Genomic DNA, 9,761 nt, shown 5'->3' with positions numbered 1-9,761 from the left:
CATTATTGGAACTTACCCAGTGCTGGTAGGTTTCACTGGAAAACTTGCTTTTCTTTAGTGATTTCTTAAGCAGTGTGTGTGTGTGTGTGTATGTGTGTGTGTGCATGTAGAAACTGGTGTCTTAATGGTATTCCTTCTGTCCCTTTTTCCCTTTGTCGTTGTTGCTCCCCTGCCTTCCTTGTGGTAACCTTTTCTCCTTTCTTTCTCTCCTCTGCACCCCAGAATGTAGGGGGAAGCCCGAGGGTTATGACCTAGAGGCCTGGAGGAAGAGCTCTGGCCTCTTTCCTATGGAGGGCTCATCAAAAGAATTGTGTTCGAGTCCTGGCACTTGCTTCCCTTTGTGACCATGGCTTTGGGCAGGTCAGTTAATCTTTCTAAATATTCAGTGCCAGTGAAGTGAAGTGAAGTGAAGTGAAAGTGCTCAGTCATGTCCTACTCTTTGTGACCCCATGGACTGAACAGTCCATGGCATTCTCCGGGCCAGAATACTGGAGTGGGTTGCCTTTCCCTTCTCTAGGGGATCTTCCCAACTCAGGGATCAAAACCAGGCCTCCCGTATTGCAGGCGGATTCTTTACCAGCTGAGGCACAAGGGAAGTCCAAGAATTCTGGAGTGGGTAGCCTCTCCCTTCTCCAGGGGATCTTCCTGACCCAGGAATCGAACCGGAGAGCCTACTAGGTCCTTGAAAGTGTGTTTGTTGAGTGAACGAATGGACAAAGAAACCAGACCGTGGGGAGACTCGTACCAGCACCGTGTATGCTTTGGAGGTAGAATGCACACAAGATACAGATGTGACTGAACTGTGTAAATGCTCAAGCCTTCTACAGGGACAGGAAATAGCGGTGTGGGGAGGTGGAAATGGCCCTGGAGCCGCAGACCCAGGCTTCCCCCAGGAGAGCAGAGCCAGGGACTGTGGAGGCCGGCGGTCTGTCCTGCTGAGGAAGCCCGCTCTTCTGCAACCCCCTGCAGACACGCTAAGGGTCATCTACAGCACATTAAACGTGGGGAGGGGGGTCCTGAGCTCTCTCACCGGCTTCCCTGGCCTCTGCCAAGTGCAGTGAGATGGGCCTGCTCCAGCTCACAGCAGGGTCCCTGCCTTCGCACCCTCCTGCAGCTCATCCCCTTCTACCCCCCTGCCCTGGCGCATGTGTCGCTTCGGCCCCTTGAGGCTTCCAGTCCCCTGAGGGTAAAACTCACTGGACCATGGGCTGGTGTTGTCACTGGTGCCTCAGCCTTGGGCTGACTGTTGCCTCTCATGGTGAGGCAGGGTCTCCAGTCCAGACCAGGCAGAGGGAGGGTCCAGGCGCGGTGCCTGGCTGATCTCACTGCACCCGGCTCCTGCCACGCTCGTGGGGGCCCCTGAAGTGAGAACAAGAGGCTTAACCTCAGAAAAACTCCAAATTAAATCCTAAGAAGGCAACTTCGCCCCCTCTCTCACTTTCCCACGTTTGGATGTGAGAGGAGAGGAAGGGGCTGTGGGAGACAGACCAGATGAGGAGGAACGTCTGGTAACCTGAGTTCCAGGCAGATAAAAGCCACCAGAATTTTCCACAGTCCTACAGCTTTCCAGTGGTGTCTCCTAGCCTGAGCAACTTGAGTGCCAGTCCAACATGTTCTCAGGATTGGACCTGTTTATTCCTTCTCTTTTGATTACTGAAGTCATCAAAATCAAATTCAGACCAACCTCTGAAAAGAACCACTTTGAATACCTATGAAGTCAAGAAGGTCGAATTTAGGAAAGTCTCATCTACAGGACTTTGTTCCCCTGAGCTGTAGGCCACTTATAATTAATATTAATGAAAGACAGATGACAGATGCTTACTGCTCAACTGACATACGCGCTGCCAAAGCCCACAGGGGTTACTTTAAGATCTAAAGGACTTGAATGTACTTTACTGTCATGTTGAAGAGAATAAAACTTTCAGGGTATAATCAAAGTTTTGTATGTATGAGGACTCAGTGACCCATAGGCAATGTCTGCCTTAACAACACAACACAACACGGAAGAACTGAGTGTGCCGCCATTGCTTACTGACATTTAAAAATAGCTCCTTTAAGCCCTAAACCGAGGCGGGAGGTGACAGGAGACAGGTGGAGCACAGGCTGAGGCTCCTGCAGATCCAGCCCAGACTCAGCTCTTCCCCTAACTGGCCGTGACTTTGGAAAGCCATTAACCTTTTCAGCCATTTGTAAAATAAAGGCTTGAGCTGCAAGACCTCAGAAGGCATAGTCTTTGGGTCTGTAGGTCCGAGAAGAACCACAAAGCTGGGGCAAGAAAGCATGCTCCAAGACTTACTAAATACATACTTAAGATCTTTTCAGTTTTTAAATGTTGATTATGGAAACACTCACAAAGGTAGAGAAAATAGTGCAATGATCCTCCATATATTCATCATGTAGACTTAACTCATTAATATTTTGCCATATCTGCTCATCTGTATTTTTTCTGAAAATTTTTTTAATTAGAAAAATTATTTCTGCTCTTTTCATATATCTTATTGTTCCAGAAACAGTCTTCCGTATATATCTGAAATGATGTACTGTCACACACTCTGTTTAAAGCCAAAGCGCCATTGATAAAACTGATCAGCTGTCCAGAGGTCTCAGCTTATGGGGTCTCACTTCCTGGTTTTACATTAATTTCTGAAGGTCAGAAAAGTCACCTCCAAAAAATGTCAAGGGCTTTGTAAAAAATAATCACTTTATTCAATATTATAGCTGTAGAAATGAAGTACATTTTCTTTAAGAAGTAAAAAGAAAACACCAAAGAAAATGCCACTTAACATCATTGATACGTCAGTAAAGGCCAGCAGAAAAAGATACTGATAAGGTTGTTTCTGACACCAAAAAGACATTCTAGTCCAAGCTTTAATATGGTTCCTATATTTTCTCTAGATGTTTCTTTTCTGCTACTTTTCATCCTTTTCCGTATTTCATATCCGAGGACTGGTACAGTCTTTAAAATTTCATTAACAGGAGCAAATTCAGTACCTGCTGATTTCTTCTCAAAAGACACTCTAACCCATCAGATACCCCAGCAGCTTCATTCTCATGAAGACTCTAGCCATGAAAAAACTAAACAGGAAGCTGGATGCAAGTCCTTCCCTAGTATACTGTCCATTTAGGCCAAGAAAGTGACGGGTCTCTGACACCCGTGTTCATCAGTCACTGAACCAACACTTGGAGGTTCAACAGTAACATCATAAATGATTCCTCCAGTGATGAGGAAGTAAGACACCACCACCAGAGCGTACACCATCACGGCCAATGGCATGTGCACCCAGGGCGGCTTCTTCAGCGTCAGGTTCAGGCTTTCGAGCACTAAGAATGGGACTCAGTACAAACTCTCCATGTTGGTGGCGGCAGGGGAAGCTCTCAGCCTCCAACCCCACGCGCCGCCCAGAAACAGCTGACATATTCTTTTTTTTTTTTCTTTTTTTTTTTTATTAGTTGGAGGCTAATTACTTTACAATATTGTAGTGGGTTTTGTCATACATTGACATGAATCAGCCATGGATTTACATGTGTTCCCCATCCCGATCCCCCCTCCCGCCTCCCTCTCTACCCGATCCCTCTGGGTCTTCCCAGTGCACCAGCCCCGAGCACTTGTCTCATGCATCCAGCCTGGGCTGGTGATCTGTTTCACCCTAGATAATATACATGTTTCAATGCTATTCTCTTGAAACATCCGACCCTCGCCTTCTCCCACAGAGTCCAAAAGTCTGTTCTGTACATCTGTGTCTCTTTTCCTGTTTTGCATATAGGATTAACATTACCATCTTTCTAAATTCCATATATATGTGTTAGTATACTGTGATGGTCTTTATCTTTCTGGCTTACTTCACTCTGTATAATGGGCTCCAGTTTCATCCATCTCATTAGAACTGATTCAAATGAATTCTTTTTAATGGCTGAGTAATATTCCATGGTGTATATGTACCACAGCTTCCTTATCCATTCATCTGCTGATGGGCGTCTAGGTTGCTTCCATGTCCTGGCTGTTATAAACAGTGCTGCGATGAACACTGGGGTACACGTGTCTCTTTCAGATCTGGTTTCCTCGGTGTGTATGCCCAGAAGTGGGATTGCTGGGTCATATGGCAGTTCTATTTCCAGTTTTTTAAGAAATCTCCACACTGTTCTCCATAGTGGCTGTACTAGTTTGACATATTCTTAAAGTAAGTCCAGACATGGCCTCTGTCACCCAAGGCTACAGTCTTTCCTTGTGGCTCAGCTGGTAAAGAGTCTGCCTGTAAAGCAGGAGACCTGGGTTCACTCTCTGGGTCGGGAAGATTCCTTGGAGAAGGAAATGGCAGCCCACTCCAGTATTCTTGCCTGGAGAACCCCATGGACAGAGGAGCCTGGAGGGTTATAGTCTATGGGGTCACAAAGAGTCAGAGCAACTTTCACTTTTACCCAAGGCTACAGTCTGCTTCTGCGTGGTGCTAGAGTGACTGTGAGGAGATTCCCCACGTCCAAGGGCAGAGCAAGAGACTTCCAGAAAAACATCTATTTCTGCTTTATGGACTATGCCAAAGCCTTTGACTGTGTGGATCACAATAAACTGTGGAAAATTCTTCCAGAGATGGGAATACCAGACCACATTGACCTGCCTCCTGAGAAATCTGTATGCAGGTCAGGAAGCAACAGTTAGAACTGGACATGAAACAACAGACTGGTTTCAAATCAGGAAAGGAGTATGTCAAGGATATATATTGTCACCCTTCTTGTTTAACTTATATGCAGAGTACATCATGAGATTGTCACCCTTCTCGTTTAACTTATATGCAGAGTACATCATGAGAAATGCTGGGCTGGAGGAAGCACAAGCTGGAATCAAGATTGCCAGGAGAAATATCAATAACCTCAGATATGCAGATGACACCATCCTTATGGCAGAAAGTGAAGAAGAACTAAAGAGCCTCTTGATGAAAGTGAAAGAAGAGAGTGAAAAAGTTGGCTTAATGCTCAACATTCAGAAAACTAAGATCATGGCATCTGCTCCCATCACTTCATGGCAAATAGATGGGGAAACAATGGAAACAGTGACATACTTTATTTTTTTGGGCTCCAAAATCACTGCAGATGGTAACTGCAGCCATGAAATTAAAAGATGCTTGCTCTTTGGAAGAAAAGTTATGACCAACCTAGACAGCATATTAAAAAGCAGAGACATTGCTTTGCCAACAAAGGTCCATCTAGTCAAAGCTATGGTTTTTCCAGTAGTCATGTATGGATGTGAGAGTTGGACCATAAAGAAGGCTGAGCACTGAAGAATTGATGCTTTTGAACTGTGGTGTCAGAGAAGACTCTGGAGAGTTCCTTGGACAGCAAGGAGATCCAACCAGTCAATCCTAAAGGAAATCAGTCCTGACTATTCATTGGAAGGACTGATGTTGAAGCTCAAACTCCAATACTTTGGCCACGTGATGTGAAGAACTGACTCACTGGAAAAGACCCTGATGCTGGGAAAGATTGAAGGCGGGAAGAGAAGGGGACGACAGAGGATGAGATGGTTGGACGGCATCACTGACTCAATGCACATGAGTTTGAGTAAACTCCAGGAGTTGGTGATGGACAGGGAGGCCTGGTGTGCTGCAATCCACGGGGTTGCAAAGAGTTGGACACGACTGAGCGACTGAACGGAACTGAACTGACAGTCTGCTTCTTTGAAAAACAAGACCTTAACAATACCATCATTAGGCCTGAGAAGATGGTAATTAAAAGTAATTTAGGAACTTCTTTGGCAGTCCAATGGCTAAGACTTGGAGAGGGCGTGGGTTTGATCCCTGGTCAGGGAACTGAGATCCCACATTGCCTTGCATGCATGCAACCCCCAGTCCACATTCACATTTCCCCACAGTTCTCTGAACGGGCTCCCAGCCTCCTCCTACCCCATGTCAGTCCCTGGGGGCAACCACTATTAACTACATCTAGTTTTAGTGCCCCTGGCGATTCCCTTTCCAGAAATCATAGTTTATACCACCAATTCTTGTTTACCATCTGCGGTCAGTGTCTGAGCTTCCTGCTACGATGGATGAGGGTTCAGCTAACTTAGAGTCTCTCTTGCTTCCGCTGTGGTGTATTTCCACCTAGTTCCTCTGAATAGTAATGTTGCAGGAAGGGGGACCCCTTCCAGGGCCCGAGAGTGGGCCTTTGTCTAACTCTCGGAAATGAATTGTACAAGGAGACGGATGCTGACAAAGCAAGAAGTTTTATGGCGCCCAGGCGGAGAGCAGCAGAGTAAGAGAACCCAGGAGGACCGCTCTGCCCCATGGCTGGCAGTCTCAGGGTTTATGGCGATGGGATTAGTTTCTGGGTTTTCTTTGGCCCATCGCTCTGACTCGGGGTCTTTCCTATGGCACACACATCGCTCAGTGAGGATGGATTCCAGTGAGAAGGATTCTGGGAAGTTGGTAGGACATATGGACGGGCGTCTCCTCTCTCCTTTTGACCTTTCCTGAATTCTTCAAGTTGGTGATAACTTAGTTCTGCGTGCCTCACCAGGACCTCCTGTTGTAAAATAGCACATGCAGGTGGCTATTATCTTGCCTGGCCAAGGCAGGCAATTCCAGTCAGTGGTCCCCCTAACGGTAACACTGACTAAGGTTCTACTTCGGGTTGAATTGTGTCGTCCCCCAAAGATATGCTGAAGTCCTAATTTCCGGTGCCTGTGAATGTCACCTTATTTGACAATCAGGTCTTTGCAGATGTAAACAAATGAATGCATGGTCATATTGCATTAGAGAGAGCTCCAAATCTAATGGCTGGCATCCTTACAAACAAGATACTAGGAACAGACACACACAAAGAGGGAAGATGGCTGCGTGAAGACAGAGGCCGAGACTGGAGAGATGTGAGCAAAAACCAGAGTGCTGAGGGGTGCCTGCAACCAGCAGAAGCTGGGAGAGGCAAGGAGGGGTCCCCCCTTAGACCCCTCAGGGAGAGCGTGGCCGCACAGGCCCCCAGAACTGTGAAAGAATACATTCTTCTTGTTTCAGGCTACTCCATTTGTGGTGGTTTGTTGCGGCAGCTCTAGGAAACCAGCATAGGGCCTTCCCAGGGGGCACTAGTGGTAAAGAACCCGCCTGCCATTGCAGGAGACATAAGAGATGCAAGTGTGATCCCTGCGTCAGGAAGATCCCCTGGAGGAGGGCACGGCAACCCACTCCAGTGTTCTTGCCTGGAGAATCCCATGGACAGAATATCCTGGCGGGCTGCAGTCCACGGGGTCACAAAGAGTTGGACACAACTTATGACTAAGCAGCAACAACAATGTGGGGAGAAACCCAGTTCTTCCCTCTTGGGTATTCTTCCTGTGAGTTGCCTTTACTACTCCCACGTAACACGTCTGGTCAGCAAGTGTGTGGAGGCTTCCCCCTACAACAAACGATTCTCTGAGACATCAGCTGAGTGCCCTACCATTTAATTCAGCTCTGACCCTGTCTGCCCAGAGATAGTATTAGGTCCCCAGGTTGAGAGCCCAGTCTTTTGAGACTGCCCACCCTCATCTCCCCCCACATACCTCAGATGCCAGTCACAAATCCAGGTTATCATCTGTACTTCACACCAACCAGCTATAGATCAGAGCTTCCAACCACCCGCTCCTTGGGTATGATTAATTTGCTACAGCAACTCACAGACCTCAGAGAAACACTTATTTACATTTACCAGTTTGCATGTGATAAAGGATACAGATTAACGGCTGGATGGAAGAGATGCGTAGGACAAGCCCTCTATATGGTGTCTCCCTCCCAGGACCTCCACGTGTTTACAAACCTGGACGCAGTTTGAACCCACACTTTTGAGATTTTATGGAAGCTTCATCATGTAGGTACGATCAATCAATAACTCCATTTTCAACCCTTCTCCCTCCTTAAGAGAATGGGGGGTCAAGGCTAAAAATTCCAAGCTTCTGATTATGGCCTGGTCTTTCTGGTGACCAGCACCTCAACCAGGAACCATCCAAGAGCCCACTGCTTTAGAACAAAAGCCCCTCCTATCCCGCTGGAAATTACAAAGGTTTCGGGAGCGCTGTCAGGAGCTGGAGACAGAAACCAATGTATTTATCTAATTACAAATCACAATATTACAATTACATAAAATGCATACAGCTCTATTTCTTGTTCCATCAACTACCTTGACTGTATATTTTGTAAGATGAGGATAAGAACCAAAGGTTTCAACAGGCAGCTGAGTGGACCCAGAGTCTGAGAAGTCAGTGGGATCGTGAGCTGCCCCAGGCAAAGGGCACATTCTTCCGAGCTAGGGTCATAGCTGCTCCAGCTTGAAGGCTGTAGGGGGTCCCAGTGGTGGAGCAGGAGCTGAAGGAGAGCCCTGCCGAAATGAGGTTATCTCACGTGCTTCTAGGAACCAGCCCCCAAAATCTGCCTGCTTCCCTGTTGCTTCTCAGAGACCTGCTCTTCTGGAAAGGTTCCAGATGCCAGCTGTAGAGATGGGTCCTCACAGAGCAGCTTCCTCTGAGTCTGGTTTTGACATGAAAACACCAGCGCACACTGGGAGATGCTCGAAGATGGTTGAATGATGCTCCCCTTTTATTCTGTAGGAATGTTATTCACCATCTTTTCCACTCTGGAGATCCATGAGAGAAGTTTCTTTTGCATCTTGATTCAAAGAAAACCTGTGCTTTTTCTGGACAATTGGGATGGCTTACTATTGTGGTCTTGGAAAATCTAGTATCTTAGTTCTGCTTAGCTCTGACTGTGAGGAAATTCAGAGTTAAAGTGTCAGTCATGTGCAGCTCTGATGTAGGGGCTTATGATGGCACTTGCTTGATAGTTAGGGAATACTTCATGCATACTAAAATTACAAAGATTATACAACAAATATTCACATACCCACCACCCAGTTTCAGAAGCAAAATGAGCACACAAATGAAGCCCCCTGTGTACTCAGGCCTGATTCCTTACCCCGCGACAAGTAGCTTCCTGGACTAGGTATTTATGCTTCCCACTTGAAAAATAATAAATTAAAAAAATTTTTTCCCCAATGTATGCATCTGCAACAAACATACAATATTATTTTGCATGTCTTAAAACATTATATTAGTGGTTTCATACTACATATAGACCATATATGTGTGTGTATGTGTGCTAAGTCACGTCACTTGTGTCTGACTCTTTTCGACTCTGTGGACTGCAGCTGGACAAGTTCCTCTGTCCATGGGATTCTCCAAGCAAGAATACTGGAGTGGGTTGCCATGCCCTCCTTTAGGGGATCTTCCCGACCCAGGGATTGAACCCGAGTCTCTTACATCTCTTGCATTGACAGGCAAGTTAGTTCTTTACCACTAGCACCACCTGAGAAGCCCACACTGTAGATGTATTCTTCTGTAATTTGTTCTTTTTACTCAAGAATCTTATTTTGAGACTTGTGTTGACACATGTAACTAATTCCATTTTCACTGCTGTATAGTATTCCATTATGGTTGTTGTTCAGTTGCCAAGTCATGTCTGACTCTTTGTGACCACATGGACTGCAGCACACCAGGCTTCCCTGTCCCTCACCATCTCCTGGAGTTTGCCCAAATTCATGTCCATTGAATCAGTGATGTCCTTCAACCATCTCTGTCATCCTCTTCTCATTCTGCCTTCAATTTTTCCCAGCAGCAGGGTCTTTTCCAATGAGTCAGTTCTTTGTATCAGGTGGCTAAATATTGGAGCTTCAGCTTAGCATCAATCCTTCCAATGAGTGTTCAGGGTAGATTTCTTTTGAGACTGACTGGTTTGATCTCTCAGATC

The 9,761-nt window shown here is 46.3% G+C and overlaps 1 pseudogene; it reads right to left on the bottom strand.

Annotated features, from left to right (window-relative positions):
* Positions 1-3,121: 3,121 nt before the first annotated feature.
* Positions 3,122-3,352, bottom strand: LOC122693368 (annotated as a pseudogene).
* Between the last annotated feature and the right edge of the window lie 6,409 nt (positions 3,353-9,761).

Source organism: Cervus elaphus, chromosome 5 (genome assembly GCF_910594005.1).
Source record: "Cervus elaphus chromosome 5, mCerEla1.1, whole genome shotgun sequence".
Lineage (NCBI taxonomy): Eukaryota > Metazoa > Chordata > Mammalia > Artiodactyla > Cervidae > Cervus > Cervus elaphus.
This window is presented reverse-complemented; position numbering and strand designations above follow the sequence as displayed.